At 40.7% G+C, this 19764-nt stretch overlaps 1 protein-coding gene across 1 annotated transcript in view; it reads left to right on the forward strand.

Annotated features, from left to right (window-relative positions):
• CA10 (carbonic anhydrase 10) overlaps positions 1-19764 on the forward strand; it is a 395508-nt gene that overhangs the window by 370573 nt on the left and 5171 nt on the right. The window lies entirely within an intron of this gene.

Consider the following 19764-nt stretch of genomic DNA (forward strand, 5'->3'; position numbering starts at 1 on the left):
AACCTACCCCTCCACTGATATTGCCATATTCCCTATGGAAGCCAAATTTTAAATCAACAAGTACATACATCCCTTTGCTGTAAAAACATTGCCCATCCCTGATTTAAACCTTCTCCATTCTGTTTTTCCTATTTGATCTTCCATTCCCATCCGTTTGCTGTTGTGTTATTGTAAGTAGTTGTTGTTATCTGTATAATGGCAAGAAAACATCTCTGGAAAACATGTCTGATAATTCTCCACTACAGTCATCAGAGCCATTCTGACAAGTCTTCCTGCAGACTTTGTTGTGCCACTGTTCTGCTTGGGAATCCACCATGCAAGAAATATGCATTGGTGGAATTAATTAATTGCTGGTTGATACAGGTGTTCTTCAAGAAGAATCAGATGAGGGCTTCCGGTGGGGAAGGGCGGACTGAACAGCTGTGCCCGCGGGCTAAGCAGGTGGAGCTGACAATGTGGCAACATTTTTTGGGCTCAGGCAGGTTTTCCTGAAGCCCAGAAACGTTCTCTGGATAAAGGAGAACACCTGGAATCATCCCATTTGTCTTCTGGATGGCTGCTTGTAGCCAGAAGATCACAAACAGTGTTTCACATTCAACTGGTAAGAGCTTTTAGCTGGGAGGCGAGGCCATCATCATTTTCCAAGCCACGCTGTAGCCTTAAAGGGACACTGAGACTGGCCACCCCATTTCCAGATCACCAATTTATATATATTTTTAAGTATGCAGACCCTAAGAGAGGCTTTCTACAGTAAGGAGAAGCTGGCTGTCTTGGTGCTTATCGTTATTTTTGGGATTACTTTTAAAAAATTCTATTTTAAGTTTTGGACTTCATTTTCCTTCAAAATATAAAGGAGGATTGAGAGTAACAATTGTCTTCCTGTAATTATTTTTGTATTAAATTTGAAGATATTAGCATTTTCCTACATGTTGAATTGGCTGATTTGAAACTTCAGCTTTCTGCTTCTACCTTCCCTTGGGAACTGTCTATCTCACTTTCACTTGCATAAATACATTTTGGAACCTTTTCATATCCTTGACTTTTGCTGGTTAAGCTCCTGGGGGTGCCATAATCTACTCCATGAGACATAGAAGACTTTAAACAGATTTTTTCTGACTTCCACCAAGATTTTAAACAGATTTCTTCTGACTTCTACCAAGCTTTTATGCAAGATATTCAGAAGGACATCATGGAAAATATGAGATCTAAAATGTGCCATCAGGCTGGGGATGTGGTGGATGAAATCAAGGAATTCAACAGTGATAGAAATGTTTCTTCTAAGAGTAAGATTGGGATTTCTATTGAGATGCTGGATGAAGATCGGATAGTGGAGTTGGAGAAATTTAAGGGAGAGAGAGGTCTGCAAGCAATAAGTGAAATTGACTTCCTGGCGGAATGCCAGGAAAAAGAAGGAGTCATTATGTATGGGAGGTTTTTAGAGGAGCAGCTGGAATTTTTGAGGGGGTCAGTTGGGCTGTTTGATTTTTCCAAGAGAAAAGTTCTGTGCACATTGTGGGGATATGTAAATTTATTTTGAAGTGGGATAAGGGTTAAAGAAAGTTCATCTGGTTTGCTTTAAGGGTTTGACTGATGTTAACTATTAAGTATAATGGCAAACAATTTATGTGCTTTTCAGTTTGATTTTTATTATAGTAGACAGAAATGTATAGAATAGTAGTAGGAAGGAAATAATTAAATATGTGTTACCTTTTGGGGGAAGAAAGTTGTTTAACAGGTCTATATGATTTTTTTTTTAATATAAGGGGGAGGAGTAACTGTACTTAGTGATTTTTATTATGTGCTAAAGTGGAATGACTTATAGAAATAATGTGGTATTGGTTTAATATAGAGTAAGAGATTGATTATGGAAATTTTTGTATATCCTTCCTATTAAAAGTAGGAAGCCACATCTTTTTGTAATTTTGAAAAAAAAACTTATTGTCTTTTCATACCTTTTTAGTTTCTTTTTCTTTTTTGTGTTTTTTTGTTTTTTGTAGCTTTTATCTTTGTCTTGAAACTTAATAAAGTTTCATATATATATATATATATATATATATATATATGAAGAAGAAGAATGTGATGAGAACTCCCTCGAACAAGTATCAAGGCATTTGCATTTATATTTCTCAACACATTTATATAGTTGCTCATATTAACTAATTAATGATAGTTTCTTATATCATAGAAAGATTCAAATACCACATACCGGTAGTCCTTGTTTAACAACCACTTGTTCAGCAACCGTTTGAAGTTACGATGGCACTGAATGAGTGGTATTTATGACTGGTCCTTGAAGTTCCAGCTCTCCCAGCACCCCTGTGGTCACGTGATTGCAATTTAGGCGCTTGGCAACCAGCTCGCACTTAAAACAGTTGCAGCATCCCACAGTCACGTGATTGCCATTTGTGACCTTCCCTGCCAGCTTCCCACAAGCCAAGTCAATGGGGAAGCCAGCAGGGAAGGTCACAAGTTGCTCCAGTAAGTTGCTCGCACTTCCCCCACCTTGCAACAGCAACCCCCAGCCCCACCGCAATCGTGCCATGCCTCACCAGCCAACTGCACACCCTCTCTCACCCAGCAGAAGCCACTTGCCTGCCAGCCTGTTTGCAAGCCACTGGGACTCGCTTAATGACCCATGATCCTCACTTAATGATGGCAACAGGGAGTGCTGGGATTGTCACTGCTAAGCGATGTGTTCATATGACATCCCACTTTACGACCACACTGCTTAGTAGTGCAAATTCCAATCCCAATTACCATTGTTAAGCAAGGACTACCTGTAGTAGGAAAAAAATTATCCCTTTTCCCGGGTATCTATATAATGCTGACAAAAACTATATTAGGTTGCGATTTCTAAATGTTTTTATTCTTTCTCATGTGAACTTTGAAGATACTGGGCCAATTTTATGATCGGGCAGTAGATCTGACAGACTATCTTTGGTACAACTTCATGATATATCGTTTCTAAAATATGTAAAGGAGAAAAAATAAGTTCTGAGAGATTCTGACAGTCTGTATGATTCTAGGTGGACCAGTAGCTAGATACTGTGTAAGGCACTTTCTGAGGTTCCTATCAAAGAATGTTCTTAGTCTAGTAACTATATTGGTAACTTTTATTTAGTATATATCCCAACATTGGGAAATGTGTATCTAATTGGGGGCAGTCACAAAACTCATCTGGTATTGTCAGTGTTGTCACATAAAGTAAATCTTAATTTTCATTAAATTTGAGGCATCCTTGGTAATATAGCTGAAATTTGAGGCATACCTGGTATAGACAGATCATTCTCTGGTTGTTTTTTCAGCTCACTAGTGTCACCCCCACCCACCCTGCAGAGAGGTGGAGCCTGTTCGATCAGCCTGCCCCAGATAACTGATGGACCTAGCAGGGTTCCAGAGTAAGCTTGGGGTTTTTCCTGAGGATCTGGTGGGCAGTTTGGCTGAGACCCTAGTCACTGCCTGGAATGGGTGGGTGGTTGAGTTCTTGAATTGTATCACTCCTGTGTGGCCTCTCCTGGTGCACCAACCTCAGGGTACACTTTGGTTTACATTGGAGGAAGACTCAAAGTAAGTCTGACCAGACATGCGTAAGAGCCCATATCAGGGATTACCTCATGGCGATAAAAGCGGTGACATATCAATATTTCTTCATCCTTATTGTGTTCGCTGATGGCTGTCCAATGGCCCTGTTTAGGGTGACCTGGTCCCTATGGGGTAGGAAGGCCTCCCTGGAACATCTGCTGGGCCACTGTGTGGATTATTCAGGCTATTTGGCAGATAAAGTCATTCAGATTCACTCCGCCTTGGAATCTGACTGAGCAGGACAGGCTGAGGTGCCTGGAGCACGGTCTGGTGGTGTGAGTTTGAGCCAGTGACTCCTGAGGAAGTGGACAGGGCTCTCTCTGCTGTCAGCTCATCCACCTGTTTCCTGAATCTGGGTCCCTCCTGGTTTGGGAAAGCAGCCATGGAGGTGACTGGCATTTGAATCCATGCTGTAGTGTCAGCATCTTTGACAGAGGGGTGCTATGCCCCCTCCCCAAGAGGCTGTCCTTGGACCAAACAGTCTTCAGTAACTATCAACTTGTCTCCAACTTTCCCTTTCTGAGTAAGGTTGTTGAGAAGGTGGTCAGCCTGCAGCTGATGAGAACCTGGAGGAAATAGATTTTCTAGACCCATTTCAATCAGGTTTTAGGCCAGGATTTAGTACTGAGACAGCTTTGGTCATGCTTATGATGACCTATGGCAGGTCATCCATCTTTATGCTCCTTGATCTCTTGGCAGCTTTTGATACTGTCAACCACAATATCCTTTTGAGCCAACTCTGGGTTGGGGACTGGGGGCACCATTTCATGGTGGTTCTCTTCCTTTCTCCAGGGCCAGTTCCAGTCAGTGTTGGTTGGTGGAGAGATACCATTCCCTAGGCCCCAATGTTATGGGGTGCTGCGGTTTCTATTTTCCTTCCCCTCCTTTTCAACATCAACATGAAACTGCTGGAGGAGGTCATCCACCAGTTTCAGCTTCAGTATCATCAGTATGCTGATGATACAGTATGCTGATGATACCCAATTCTATCTTTTGATTCCAGGCCAGCCAAGTGAGGCTGTTGAGGTTCTATCCCAGTGCCTGGAGACTGGGTTTGGATGGGGAAGAACCGTCTCTGACTCAATCCTACCAAGACCAAATGACTGTGGGTGTTTGGACTGCCCAGATCTGGGGATATTCCATCTTTGACCTTGGATGGGGTAGCACTTCCCCATTCAAGGGTGGTGCACAATTTAATTTAATTTAATTATTTATCACATTTATATAGCCACCCATCTCAAACAGTGATTCTGGTGTCTGGTTGCTACCTATAGAGCCCTACATGGCATAGGTTCTGGTTATTAAGGGATTCCCTGCCCCTCATGGTATCTGCCTGGCCGGTCCAATCTGGCAGGTTTGGCATGCTCCGGGTTCCTTCAGTTAAACAATGCCATCTCTCAGGACCCAGAAGTGCACCTTTTCTGTAGCAGCTCCTGCTCTTTGGAATAAGTTTCCCCAAGATTTGAACACACACACATACACACAGACATTTCGAAAGCCACTCTTTGCCCAGGCCTTTGGCAAGGATGATTGATGCCCCCTTTCTTCTTTTTTCTTGTTCCCATCTGGGTTTGTTTTTTCTGCCATCTTTCTTATGTTGTGTTGTTTTTGTGTTATTTGTGTTATTTCTTCATTTTTAAACATTTTTAACAATTTAAAAATTGTTTTTAAAGAAAACTGCAGGGATATGTCCAGGCAGTCTCTAAGAATCAGACACAACTGAATGGATTAAAAAAAAAATTGTAACACCCCACCCCCCCGCCGCCAAGTCGCTGGGAGTCAAGTGGCATATAAATTTCAAAAATATAGTATATTCAGACCAAATAGGCATTTTTAATTCTCCTAGGTTTGTGAACCTTTGGATACTGACACATACAGAAGGTCCATTGATGTCTACAAAACATGCTTAGGGCTGACTTCCACCACCAGATTGTCCCAGCACAAATATAGCCTATAACCACTTCTCAAGGGCAGGACAGTGCTGTCCTCTACCTGCTCCCAACCCACCAAGAAGTTCACTTCTGCCCATCTTTACCTGCTATATGTCAAAAGTAGTGTCTTCCAACTTGTGCCAGCACATGTGACACTCTCCAGTTTGCCTCCTGTGCTTCATTTTATTGTAGAGAAACACCTCCACTCCCACTGGTTAATCTGCATTGTGGCAGGAACACCCCCTCTCCTCCACTCACTGACCATTGCCCTCCATTACCATTTTTTTCTCAGCTGCTGGACTGAGTGCCCCGTTCTGAAAGGGCAGACCTCAGCCTTTGGATCTCGGGGGGTTTTGGGGTGGGGGGCAGGGAGGCTGCCAAGTTCACCAGCAAAACCTATTTTTTAAACAAGTTCATTGATGGAAAGGTGAAACTGGAACTTGCTTTTCTAGCACTGGTGGGAGGGGTAAAGCAGCAGGGGAATCCACCAATCTGAACAAAACACCAAACTATCTTCATGACCAAGCAGAGGAAGGAGTTGAAATCCAGAAACAGATTTCTTAACCCAGTTTTGTTTTTGGCTGGTTTATGAACAGGAGTCAAGCAGCTTAAGACTACAGTGCAGAAAAGCATTTAGGATCACTTTTCTATACATCAGAGATATGCAGAAGAAATATAAGTCATGTTCCATCTGACTTACTGAAAAGATAAAAGAAAGTATAAGATGCGTAAGTGAAAAGCTACAAAGGATAGTGGCCATGTTCTCAAAATTAAAGTCTCAGTATTAAAGAACAGTTAAAATACAGTTGTCAAAAACTGTATTAAGGTACATAAAAGTTACCTTCCACAATAATAACAAGTATTGATCATAGACATTTTCAAGGCAAAAAAGCAATGCAAAAAGAGTTATGGAAATTGCAGCTGTCCTGGATGTTAGATTACAGCTTCATTGCAGGGGGAATTTAGTTTTGCTTCATGTATCAAGAGGAATTCGGCACTGCTGTTAAGCAGCTGTCTTTCAAAAACTCGTATTTAGGAACCTCCTTTGTGCAGTTACTGCTTAGCTTCAGCTCCGAGAAAATCAAAAATTATCATTCACTTAATTGTGTTTAGAATAAAGCGGGTGATACAGGAAGAGTTACACACTCATTGAAGAATAGTTCTAAAAGCATCACATTCACAAGAGAAATGGCACTGAATATGAATCAGAAACTTCTAACAGTCAGATGCTTTCTTGGAATTTCAAAATAGATTTCTAAATTGGGTGTTCATTATTTTGATAGAGATTCCAGTTCAAACATCCCCCAGACACACAGACAAACACACCAAGATATACTCAATTGTATGATGGTATTGAATACCTTAGGGGACACGGTGGCGCTGCGGGTTAAACCGCTGAGCTGCTGGGCTTGCCGATCGGAAGGTCGGTGGTTCGAATCCGCGTGACGGGGTGAGCTCCCGTTGCCAGTCCCAGCTCCTGCCAACCAAGCAGTTCGAAAACATGCAAATCTGGGTAGATTAATAGGTACCGCTTCAGCGGGCAGGTAACGGCGTTCCGTTCAGTCATGCCGGCCACATGACCATGGAAGTGTCTATGGACAAACGCCGGCTCTTCGGCTTTGAAACGGAGATGAGCACCGCCCCCTAGAGTCAGACACAACTGGACTTAATGTCAAGGGAAACCTTTACCTTTACTTTACCTATTGAATACCTTAGGTGTGAAAGCCGGCTGGGTGACCTTGGGCCAGTCACTTTCTCTCAGCCCAACTCACCTCACAGGGTGGTTGTTGTGGGGAAAACAGGAGGAGGAAGGAGTATTAGGTATGTTTGCCGCCTTGAATTATTTATAAAAATAATAAGGGTGGGATAGAAAAAAAATAAATTAAAAAATGGCTACAAATCATTGGAACTGCATCAATAGTTTTAAAGAATGTTTGGTTTTATATTCGACCTTTTAAAACTCAAGAGAGACTCAACTACTATCTTTTTTAAGTATCTGAGTTGCATTTCCAGGAAAACTCAAAACCCAAGTTTTGTTCTGCATGTGTGAAACAGCATTTAGTTTACAGCATGGATAGAAATAGGAATGCATTTTCCAATTTTAGTAAAATAAATGGTTCTAATTATTGTATAATGGAATTACTTATTTTTCCATAGATCTTTCAAACTAATGGATCAAAGTTTATCATTCCAGATGGGAATCTCAAACAGTACTCTAGATATTTTGGCTTAAAGTAAAAAAAGGTTTAGTTAGATATGCATATTTATCAGCTGAAACTTATTACTTGCAACATGTCTCATTAATGCATCCATTCCTGCTATGTATTGGGCGCGGAGGAGTAAGCAATGTTTTGTAATGTGGGGGTATTTTTTGTAATGGGGTAGCATAACTATGGGAATTATATTTGATCACATATATAAAATGAGAAAGTCCAAATGTATAATATAGATTTAATCACAGTTATCACATGCATTTCAAGATCTAGCTCATACACTGTTGATTTGAACTAAACTATCTCATCATTTTAAGCATGTAAATTGATCTTATCTTCTGTATTAATGTGCCATTCACCAACTTCTAGGCTCAAAATTAGTAGTTCAAATATGTTTTAAACCTTGTATTTCAGGAGAAAATATGTTTAGAAATGGACATTTGGAGATAAAAATACATTTAAGGTATTTAAGAGAAGCATACAATTTTCATGCAGAACCTTAAAAACATTATACAATGATGTGGAACTTGGACAGAATGGAATGACAACTCAAAATATGCTTCTTTCTGACTAGAAATACTGAATTTGTCCACTCCTACAAGTGTCTTCAGTTTTTAAAGTCTTTATTTTGACCCTGGAATTTGACTATTGAAATCTGCCACCATAAGCCAAATGTCATATGGTGATAGGATTATATATGCAACACTGTCCATAGAAGTGACAAGAGAAGATACAGAAGGAATGCTATGGATGTCATCTTTATGATTTTTTTTTAAATAGATAAATATAGAACTCATCCTTTCTGAACCTCCCTGCAATTCTTTCCCATCCGGTTCCATTAAAGTCTACAAGAAGCTTTGCCAAAAGCCTAAAATTATGATTTCCTATAGGTATTTCCTGAGCAGCAGAGGAAGCAGCTATTTTGGAAATGTTTCTCACCCTAACCCTATTACTTTTATACTTTAAAAATGTGGGAAGGTTATTCCGCAGTACTGATAATAGTAAAATAAGCATCAATATACCAAATACAAGGAAACAGGACAAAATTTAGAAATGTTAGACAAGTCATTGGTAAAAACAAGTAACAGTATCAAGGGCTGTATGAAAATGATATAAAACCAATAAACTATGCATTCACAAACTCAGAAGTTGTCCTAAGGCAGAAGATGTTCAAATCAACAGTGCAATTTGCCGATAGGAATTGCCTTTAGAGCCCAGCACTGTTACATTTATAAGGAAGATGCACTGGACACACTGAGAAGATGGTGCTCAGTGACCTGGAGCAGCTTATTAACTAGAGATGCAGTGAAGAAGGATGACAAAGGCGTCCACTGGTATCCTGATAACAGTGGCAATCAAAGGTGTTTCTGTCTACACACGGATCTGTCTAGGAAAACAAATGGAAGCTGCCCTGCACAAGTTGCTACAGTTCCAAGGACTTGATGGCCAGATTCCTGACAGCATTCCGAAACCGTTAGCCCTGCGAGGTAGCCCAGACAAGAAGCGCACCCAGGAGTACTAGCTCTATCTTTATTGCAAGGTTACATTAATAGAATATTGCAAGATGAAAGCACCCCTCCCCTCCTTTCCTTTCACTCTCCAGAAAACCAGAGAGGGTCCCTTCTGAAACATTTCCCACGCCTTCCCTCCTCCTGTGGGCTGAGACTCCTTTTACATGCCGGCTGTCCAGTCTGCGGCTCTCCCTCCTGTCTCCCCAGGCCATTCCTGAAAATTGTTACAGAAACTGATGCATCCTTGTATCTTTTTATTTTATTTATTTATCAAATTTTGTCACCGCCCATCTCCCCCCAAAACGAAATCTTGTCAATTTCAAATCAGACCAGCTTCTTTTTATGAAGGGACCACCATTCTGCATTCTTAGGAGGGATCTGCGTGTTTTGGTTTAGTTAGCTCACTTGCCACCAAGCTGTCTCAATAGTTGGTTGGCTCCAACAGGGGATTTCACTTTTCCACTGTGATTGTCACGACAACTTGTAAGAGTGGGATTTTTTTTTCCCTTGGGCAATCTGTCCTTTTATTTATTTTTCTATTAGACTGATATTCCACCTTGGTGCCAGGAATTCCAGGCAGCTTAAGCAAGGTCTTCTTTTATTTTATCCCCACAACAAATCTACGAGATAGCATGGACTGAGAGCGACTGTCCCATGGTAACCCAAGGAGTTTCTATAGCTGAGGATGGACGTGAGTCTGGATTTCTTCAGCCCTCGTCTAACGCCTTAACCACTGCAAGGCATATTAGTAATGGCTAGTAGTGCTTCTACACCATCATTATATCATCATGACAGAAGACTGGAATCCTTTGATACTTCGTTGGCAGGGAACAGTAGGTTACAAACCTCTGCATAATTCATTATGATTTACGTAAGCAGGAGAGCAACTCCCTTGTCTAGTTGCTGCACTGTAGCAGGTTTTCTGTTTTAAGTTGTTTTGCATCTTTAGCATTTCTCTGCAAGTCAAAACTCTTCCTCCGCCACTTCCTTGCTTTTATCTTGGCCTTACAATCCTTCTTTGTGTTCTTTTTGCTTGTGATTCCCATCTTCACGCTAATGCCTTTCCTTAGCCACTAAAATGGAGTTTACAAAAATCAAATGAAGTCCAACTTTGCAAAGAAAAAACCCCACAGTGAACCAAAACAGAAAAATCTGCCATGGAATCTCTAAGCAAAATGCTGTCTCTCTTATTGTTCTGACAAATAGCAAATAATATGAGAGACAGCAAAACATTATCTTGTCCACATGCTATCTTCCTCCTCTCCATACCTTATTGTAAAATATTATTATTACGGCAGAAGAATGGAACCCTTTGCCATGGAAGGGAGTAGAATGTTGTGATTTGCTGCGTCATTCATTATGGTGTAAGTGATTAATGTCTGCCTCAGAAAAAGGGTTTTGTTTCTGGAAGGGATCTGAAGAACTATTCTCCCCCCACCCTCCCACCCACATTTTTTTTGAATATGAGCTATCTTATTTAGAATGATGTGAAGGACTTGAAGGGGGAAGCCTTGAAGCCTACAATACTGTGTCTGCCTTCCAGAATGACACTTCTGATTACCCTGATCAGAAAGGAGAGTTGTAATCACCCAGTTTGAGTTTCCCAACAGTTTCCTAAATAGTGTTAGTTACTCTATCTGTAGCCTCAGCTACCTGGAACTTTATGTTCATTGTCTGTCTCCAGACTGTGAAATAATTGCACTTGGGACATTTCCATATTCTGAATATTAGTTTTGAAAATGTGAACCCTCCATGTCAGTAATTTTGAAGCTCTGCCTATGATGATATTATCACCCTTAGAAGTCATATCTTTCCGTTTGGGAATAAAATATATACAGTATAATTATGTTTCCCTTAAATAAGTAGACTTACTGACAGACCAAACAGTAATGACCATCTACTACACCAAAGGAAAACATTCCCAAAGCCAGGAGGATTGTGGTGAGGTTAGTGATGGCTGTACTGCCTATGCCCATGTTGTGGTCCATTTAACCCTCTGGCTAATTCTAGCTTCAGTGATGCCCTCATTGCTCTTGGCATTGACTAAGGGAAGTGAGCAGGGCTGGAGTGCAGAAGAAGATAAAGATCTGACTGTTTCCCCAGGCATTTGGGTCAGGAGATTAGGTGAGCTCTGCTGCTGTTGATGGGATTCTTTTTAATGAGGTTATTGTTTTATCCTTGGGCGCCGGATGTTGTACACTGTGGTTTTGTGTTTTAATCCCTGTATGCCACTCAGACTAAGATGGATGGCCATATACAGTAAATCAAAGAGGAGAGGAGAGGAGAATAAGTGGTAAAGGGAGATGGCTGCTGTCTGGCCAAAGTTCAACTTCAAATGCAACTACCTTATTAAATACTCTTTGCCACTCCTAGGTTTAGAGACAGCTGAAGCTGAAATCCTTCGAAGTGTCTTTGAGATCACACCACAGACAGATTTGGATGCTAGAGCCAACTTTCTGGGGGGTTCCAAACTGGAAACCTTTTATAGCCCCAGGCTACTTATTCAACTTTGTTTGCCCAGCACACTGGAGAGCTGAATCTTTGGCTTGTCTGAATGCCTCACCCTCAGCCGCACCAGATGGGAGGTAGAATAGGATCCCCTTCGGTGAGAGAGGCCGTCCCGCTGGTCGGAATGAACCTGAGGCCTTGTTGCGTGCATCTTCCACTGCCCTTTTCTACACCAGTTTACAGGCAGGCCTACCTTTAGCACCTCCTAACAAACCCCCACTCTCGCATAAGGGCGAGCGGTTTGTTCCCCACTTGCTCAGTTTCTCTCTGCAGCAATTTCCCTAAGATGGCACAAGATGCCCTAATCCTGGAGTGATTGTCTCTTCTATTTTATTGCATTTCTGTTTTATATGTCTTATACTGTTTTACTGTATTTTATTCAATATTTCCCTTTTCTGGTTTTTATTTTTTTTTAGCTTTTACATGACAGTTGCCCTGTCTTTGTAGTATTTGGTCATTGTTTCTGTGGTTGGGTTTTGTTTTGGTTGGGGGTGGGGGTCACCTTGCTGGTCATTGACCATATTGAAATAAATACCTATAGCCACTAAAGGAAATAAATCAGTCTGATATCGGTTATAGGCAGTGCCAAAAAATAAACAGTTGACGCTTTAAAGCAAGATGGTGCTTGCTGTTTTTATAGAAAAATGAGCCATCAAGAAGGATGTAGGAATTGCTAAAACGCAGGAAGAATTGTCTGGGTATTATTTTGACAGAGGGTAGGTTTCTGTGCAGATCCCATCTAATAATGACTTGGCAAACCTAATAGTGCAATTATAGGGGAAGAAAAGGTAAATACCAACAATATAGATAATTGCATAATGATCCTAGTGCCATTTAATGGGTTATCAGTGCTTTCTGTGTGGTTAGTCCAATAACATTAAAACAATTACTGACTGTAACTTGCAAACCAACTCAAAAGTGACAAGAAAATTGGGCTTACAAATGCAAGCCATGTGTTCTGCCACTCAGAGATTTCATTACTGCAATTTGCAAGATGTGTCTATGTCGCTGTTTATTTTTTATTTTTTTCCAGTAGTTTTTAAAAATCTTTTTCTCTGTGTGTGTCTTTTATAGGTTTTTTTCCTCTTTCTTTTTTCCTCTTCTATTTTTAATTCAGGCATTTTAGCATACTATATGGGTTTTTTTCTTTTTTGTTTTTTTAACCTTATAAATTAAACAATGTTTGGTTTTTTCAGATGGACCAGTCACATGATCAAATAAGAAGTCTTTGCATGGCTCTGCTCCCAGAATCCTTGCTTGTAGCTTTATTTGTTGAGTAGAAACTGCCTCCATTTTAATCTAAGTAGCTTCACTAAAGACGTCATAGGGACACAGCCAGGGGAACCTGCCCTTTAAAATTTGAAACACCTTATTCTGACTGAACACTTTGATGCTGAGCATCGCTCTCTGTGCTTCATAAATAATGAATAGGTAGGAAGAAGAAAGAGAGAGAAGGAACTAGGATGAGTCAGAAACCAGTCAGCAGCTACAATATAAATCAGCCTTGTTCCTTTACTGATCTGTGTTGCAAAGACAGTTGACATGCATTTGGTTCTCTCTAGCACTCTTCAGTGCTACAGAAATGGTTTTACTCTCTTATTAGGCTTGGAAATAAAACTGTCATGCTGAGTCTTCAGGCCAAGGAGCCTACTGTTGTAACTATGCATCCTGAGCAGTAGTAGACATTTCATCTTTGGCATGGATTGTCTGAAAGTACAAATCTCCTGCCATCTCCTTTACCCCGGAGAAATTAGGGAGGGTCCCTTCTGAGTCTCTTGCCCCACCCACTATCCATCTGCAGACTATGCTGTTTCTTATCTGACCATTCCCTAGGCAGTGTCTCTGGGCCCAGTCTCCCAAGGTCAATCCCACATAACCATTACATCAGGGACGTGTGGAATCATCTGAGACCATGAGAAAGAAGAGAGGGGTCAGAAAAATAGACTACTTTCTAGTGAATGTAGTATTACTTATCTATATAGGGGGTACTTATGTAGTTATATACTTACTTATAAATTTATATACTTATTTAATCTGAGAAGTTTGGTACTGTAGCTCTTGGCCCAGACAAGTTATGCTATTCCCAAAATTGTCCCTAACCCACCATAATGCCACAGCACTATTCCTCTGCATCTGTCTCACCTTCAAAATGCTGCTCATGGTGCCATGATCTGTCTCAGAAAGAGCTTCCCCTGCCCTGAAGGAGTAGGGAATTCACCAGACTCTCTGGGGGAGGAAAGGGGCCTGTATATTGCAACTGCTCTTGTTTTTTCCCTGTTAATTGTCATGACAAGCAATCACACATGAACACACTTTCAGCCATGCTTGACTTGCCCCAGAATTGAAAACCCAATTCTCTAAGGTTTTCAGAAACTAGACCTTTTCAACCAGGGGATACGTGAGAGTCACCACTTGCTGGTAGCATCAAGGAATCATGAAAGTCCAGTCCTGCATTGGGCATGCGATTTTCTGGTGTGTTGGAGACTCAATGAAAACAGCTTGGGGTGAAGCCCAGAGCTCAGCAGGGCAGTACATGTTTTGCATATCGGAGATCTTATGTTCATCCCCTTGCTCCTCCTATTAAAAAGGTGGCAGCACCAAATGATATGAAAGGCAACGTCTCTTCCTGAAAATACTGAGAATTGCAGCCATTTAGAACTGCAACTATGCCACTAGACAAACAAATGACCTGTCCTGGCATAAGACAGAATCCTATGAACCAAGTACTTGGACCACACTTGGCCATCTGCCAGAGATTGTCACAGAAAAACAAACAAGGTCCCTTCTATAAAGCCAATGGGCAAAATGTATGGGATCCCTTTTATATTCATCCTTGCAAAGACTTAGGGAGAAAAGCATATTTGAGGAAATTACAGATAAAGCAAACTTATAATACAGATAGTTGCATTTTTTCATAAAAGGCAGACATAAGGGAAACTTAGATGGGAAAACAAGTGCAGACTTTGCGGTTCTTAAAAAAGAATAAAAAGAAACAGGAAAAAGGATGGAATACAACCTTATGTGACAACTAAGTTTAAAACTCCTAGCACTGAATAATGAGAATGTCACACTAAACCATGGTTTCCTACTCTCCTTTCCACATACAGCCAATTGTGAAAGTCTGAAGTTCTTCAAAACTTGAAGCAATGCAGGCCAGTATTGTCACTAGTATTGGCAGAAATGCCACCTGTAGTAGGGGTGTGACTGAAACTGATAACTATCTGCACCTTCTCTTATTTTACTAAAAAGCTTCAGTTGACCAAGGCCACAATGGGGAGCAGAGGTCTATATCTATGAGCTATCTAGTGACCCCATGGCATAGAAGATTGTGACTTATAAGTAAGAGGAATAAATGGTAAAGAGTATGAATTTACAAACATTTACAGGGTTAGAAAGTTATGAAAAGGCATAATGAATGGAGTTGGTGAAAAATAGATCTAGCTATATTTACTTTTCTGATTTCCTGTCTTTAATTTCTTTGGCTTCCAATTTCTTACTCCCTTTCATGCTTTGCATCACCCTACTTATCCTGAAGGGAATTGCATGGAGTGTGTCTGTGTGTGTGTGTTAGGCACTACTGTCCACTGTATGTGGCTGAACAATATGGTGAATCAGCGTTTCTTACTTTGTTCAGGATGGCAACCGGCCCTTTCAAGGCAAGGAAGTATATGAAGAGTTTCCTGCTGCATTTGGGACCTGCCTTTATATCTCTGATCATGCTCCCATTGTTTGCATTTCAGTCCCAACTGAGTCTTGCTCTTGGCTTATCCCATAAGTTTAGCTCCTGGGTGCCTTCAATCTGCCTCCCACAATGCAGCTCTGAAGCAAAATAAGAAATGTGGTTAATGTTATGTTCATTCTTTTAACTGTTCTAATCTGTCCTGCCTTTCCTCAAGTTGCTATAGTAGTCTCTTTTTTATCTTCATAACCAAATGTGAAGTAGTGGCTGACCAAAAATCACCTAGTAAGTGTAATGGCAGAGGGGTGATATGAACCATGGTCTCCTCCACAAAAGATTGTTTGAAATTAACCATAGCATTAGTGTTGGATATTTTTGGATGATGTAACAAAACAGAGGTAACCAAAAGTAAGCTTCCAAACTCCTTCTCCCAGGCTCACAGAAGTAGGAAAGGACAAGAAAGAATGGTACAGCCCCAAACCTTGCTCCAGCTTTCCTTGTCCTGATATATTTAAGCTGCCTGTTAGTCAGGCTCAACTCTTTGAAATTTCATTGATACATCCATTGACTTTCTTCCAGGAGGTAAATGATGGATGATGAATGATGGATGATGGATGATGGATGATAGACAGACAGACAGAATGAAGATGAAGATAGAGACAGACAGACAGACAGACAGACATTTACTTTGTAGCCTAGCCTACAGGTCTGGAAGTCTAGGATAGTCCTCTAACCACCTTTTTTTTTAGCTTTCTAGATCAGTCAAGGTTCATTAAGTGTTTCAGTGCTGAGGCCATCTTCCCAGATTGCATGCTAAAATATTGTTTAGCCTGATCTACCAAACAAAACAACACTTAGAGCTGAATTCTGTAAGAGGGAAGAGATACATTTCATATAAATATCAATGCCTCCATTGTGTTTTAATTTTACTCTGCTTTGCATTTGTTAGTGTTATAATCATCTAAAGATGCTCTTCAGTTTCAGTGAAATGTTATTACAGTTGTTTATTTTTATTTAGGTTAAATATATAGAAACATTAGAGAAATTCAGAAAATACTAATTAAAAGTTACATCCTCAACAAAGCTATACTTGCTAGGTATATAGAAAGCATAGCCCATAATTTTAGGTTGCATGTGATATTCATATGAATATCAGTAAATATTTATTCTATTAGATTAAAACAGAAAGATCCTCATGTAATTCCTTCTGTTCACATTATCCTATCCTCTTGTTTATTAGCTTTTAGTCTTAAGGATTATTGCAAAATCAGAATACAACTAGCATTCTGGAAGATTATTAGCAACAGGTTTGGAGGGCCCAAGGACTTTTCACATAATAGCATAATAATACAAAATTGTCGCACATTATGATTTTCAAACATCATCTTATGATTGCCTGTTGTATAAATAGTTCATTATAATGGACTACATCATGAGGGAAGAGCAACAGTCACAGAGATCCTTTTTAGAAACAAAATCCTTTCTATATAGCATGGGTAGAATATATTGTAAAAAAATCAAGTTGGGATGAAAGTCCTACTAAAGAATGAGAATGAAATTATAAGCAGGGTGGGTAGGAGCTATGCTGATTACTGCTAATGCACTTACTCCCCACCCCCTTCCCTGTAATTCCTTTCTGATTTTTCAGCAGGACTTTCATTCCAACTTCATTTTTTTTTTTGCATAATATATTGCTCATGTTTTATACAGAGCAAGTCTTCCCTCCTGAAAAGGCCAAGATCTCAGAGCCACACAAGTTTTAACCAATAACTATACCCAAAGGTTTAGCCAGCTGTCAGAACTAGATCTGTAGTGTGAGTGAGGCTTCATGTTTGTCCTACTTTACTGGGAAGCCCCTGCCCACCATTCAGATGATCCACACATTATCTCTTTCCCTCTCACTCACTCACCTGTGTGAGTCATTAAAACATGTGTTTCAAGAATGGCTAGCAAGGCATCTTCAAGCCAGTGTCACAAGGACGTGTGAATTAGATCTCTAGAACAAAACCTATCTTGTTGTGATGCAAAGTGCCACAATAATAGGCTGCAAAACTCTTTGAAATGTGCCAGTAGATTTTAAGAACTCAATCTCTTTCTAATTACAAACGGAGTACATAACATTTGCACCCTGACATCTTCTACAAAGGGGATGGTTCATTAATTAGCAAGGAAGGAAGTGTCTGATTAAGAGGAGGAGGAGGAGATGGAAACCCAGTCATTCACTTAAAAGCATCTTTTCCCATTGGCCAGAGCCTTCCAAGTGAGCTCTCAGTGATTTCCACACCCCCACTGTGTGCACTGAGGGCATTCGGCTTCACTGAGTAGCTTTATTATCATACATTAACCTTAACAGGGTAGAACCATCTTTTTCTGGAGTGCAAGGGTAATTAAAAATAAACAGTCTTGGCCTTTCCAAGAGACATTGGACAAAAATTATAATGGTTAATTAAGCCCCCTTTTTCCCCTTTTGTCTGAAGATGGTATCCATTTCCAAAGTAGGATGTTACATGCAATTACTGCAAAATGCAATTGAATTACAGTTTAAACTCAATCCTGGCTCAGTGGCCAAGTTATACCTTGCTAAGGAAACTAAAATAACCCTAGGGCTTGTTTGTGCATTTGATTTAGTTTACAGCACCTTCCCAAAGCTGGTGCTGTGCAGATAAAACTACAACTCCCATGAGCAGCCAGACATTGGCCATGTTGATGGGAATGGGCCAATTTCTCTTTTCTCTTTTTTTCTTTTCTTTTTTTTTGTGCCTTTGAGTCCGTGCTGATTCCTGGCAACTGCCTGGAAAAGTCCCTGCAGTTTTCTTGGCAAGACCTTCGGAAGTGGTTTGCCCTTGCTGCTTCCTAGGGCTGAGAGAGAGGGACTGGCCCAAGGTCACCCAGCTGGCTTCGTGCCCAAGGCAGGTCTAGAACTCATGCTTTTCCAGTTTCTCACCTGCTGCCTTTAATTACTACACCAAAGTGACTCTTGATGGGAACTACAGTTGTACTGAAATACATAGAGGAAAACACAAGGAAATGCTAGAGGGCAGGCCCAGCACCAACATGCTTGAGCAGCTTCCAGCCTCTAGCCGCCCTGTTAGAGTCTGCCCAAGCTGAGGCCCGCTGTGCCTTCCCAGGTGTTGCCAAGGAATCTTCCTCCTACAATGCTGGCAGGACTAAGGCAAAGAAATTACTCTGGTGGGATCTGTATATGAACTGGAACACCAGTACACATCCCCTCCAAATATGATTAAATTTGTAATGAAATAGATAGAAGATGATAGATAGAGACAGATAGAGACAGATAGATCAACAGACATAGAGGCAGTTAGTCAATAGGCCTACCATAACTGCACTGCAAAAATCCAGATGGTCATACTAGAAGGCAATAAAAAGATACCAAAAGTGTGAACTCTGTATTGTCTTGTTATGGTTGGCCTGATTTTGCAACCTAGATCTGCTAGCCCTAACATACAACACTGTACTAAATAGGAGGAAAGTACATGCAGAAAACATACACATGAGAAAGGAGCTCTTCCATATTACAAAATACTGCTGGTAAAAATGTGCATGTTGGAAAATCCTCCAAAATGAGAAGAAGAACCTATGCATTTCAGACTTAACATTCTTTTAAAAATGAGAGACTGGTGCAGAAAATGGGCTGAAAGCAACTTCAAAGCAGAATTCTGAGAAACTGTTCAAAATTGACTGGGTTGCATCCTTTGCTGCCACTCTGACTTCCCACTTTCAGCCATAGGGCACCAAGATGTGGCTGTGGCAATCCCAAGGTTGTCAGCTTACAGCTTTAGTTGGAACATTGTTATCAACCCTTTCTGAAAACAGCAAAGTGTCACAATGATATAAGCCAACCTAAACCATATTGATTCATTTATTTTATTTTTATCCTGCCACAACCTCGTGACTCTCGAGGTTACAGCTGTCACAATGAAAACAACAACAGAATTAAAACAACATACAATCCAAATCATAAAAGCACAACCGAAGTAGGAGAGAAAAATAATAAGCAGAAGAGGTGCCAGTGGTGCTACTGAACAGCTCTTTGAAAGAGCTCCGTTTTTAATCACTTCCTAAAGCTACCAGGGTGGGGGCCAGCCTGACCTCAGTGCAGAACCTGTTGAGAACCCATTGGTGCTGCTACAGAAAAGTAGCAACTTCCAGCTTTGGCTCCCCGGACTTCCTGGAAAAGTGGGACAACATGGACTCCTCCCCTACATGATCTAACAGGCTAGGCCAAATCCAACTGGAGGGAGTGGTTCTGTAGGTACCCAGATGCACTTTAAATTGTACTTGGAACTGAACCCGTAACTAGTGCAGGAAAACAATGTAGA

Source organism: Candoia aspera, chromosome 2 (assembly GCF_035149785.1).
Source record: "Candoia aspera isolate rCanAsp1 chromosome 2, rCanAsp1.hap2, whole genome shotgun sequence".
Lineage (NCBI taxonomy): Eukaryota > Metazoa > Chordata > Lepidosauria > Squamata > Boidae > Candoia > Candoia aspera.